Below are 1,000 nucleotides of genomic sequence, written 5' to 3' on the forward strand. Positions count from 1 at the left end.
CGGTATACTTTAAGGTGGGTATTGGACCAATATTTTTGTATGTTACAAACATCAGCACAAACGTATAATACCCTCCCCACTATAGTGGTGTAGGGTATAAAAACTGATTAAATTGCATTTTAACTTCATATTATTCATATTTAAGTTAAAGTTGAAAAAAACTAACAACATTTATATGTAGTTAATGTTAATTTGTTCGTTTTTTTTGTAATGACTAATAACGGGGGAAATTTTTCAAATAACTTTAATTTTTAAACTTTACTTTGTATGTTTCAATAAAACGTCATAATTTGAGCATAGCAGTTAGACAGTGATGAAAAGCAAATTCTAATGCTAACAGGGAGTTATGGTGCAAAAAAAAAAAAAAAGAAAACTAATTAAAAAAAAATCATGCATTTAAATAAATTGTTGCATTGTTGTTATGTTTTTTTTTTATTCAGTGGTTACAAGTTTGTTTAACAAGTTATTTTTATAGAATTTAATTGCAATTATATTTACTTGGAATTTTTCTATAATTAAGTACATAATTAACTGTTATTTTATGAAGAATTCTCATAAATTTCTATAAATTTGTAGAACTTTTTAAATTCTAAATTTTTCTTATTCGAAATAGAAATAGTAATATTTCTTTTACAAAACAATCTTGTGAGTTTTATTGCTTTGTCGAGACAGTTTAATGTCACAAAAGAGTCTTGTGAAGACAAATTTCAACAATGACTTCTCAAGACAGTTAGCAGTTACCTCAGTCTTAGCTTTCTTATACCCAATTTTGGTCAAGACTGTTTTCTTATAAAAAAAGTCTTGTCAATACAGTTTTCACTTAACAAAATAGTTTTCATATAGAAAAGTAGCTTAGCAAGACAGTTTTAATATAGAAAAGTGTCTTGTTAAAACAGTTTTCATATAGAAAAGTGTCTTGTCAAGACAGTTTTCATATAGAAAAGTGTCTTGTCAAGACAGTTTTCATATAGAAAAGTGTCTTGTCAAGACAGTTTTCATA

This window comes from Lucilia cuprina, chromosome 5 (genome assembly GCF_022045245.1).
Source record: "Lucilia cuprina isolate Lc7/37 chromosome 5, ASM2204524v1, whole genome shotgun sequence".
Lineage (NCBI taxonomy): Eukaryota > Metazoa > Arthropoda > Insecta > Diptera > Calliphoridae > Lucilia > Lucilia cuprina.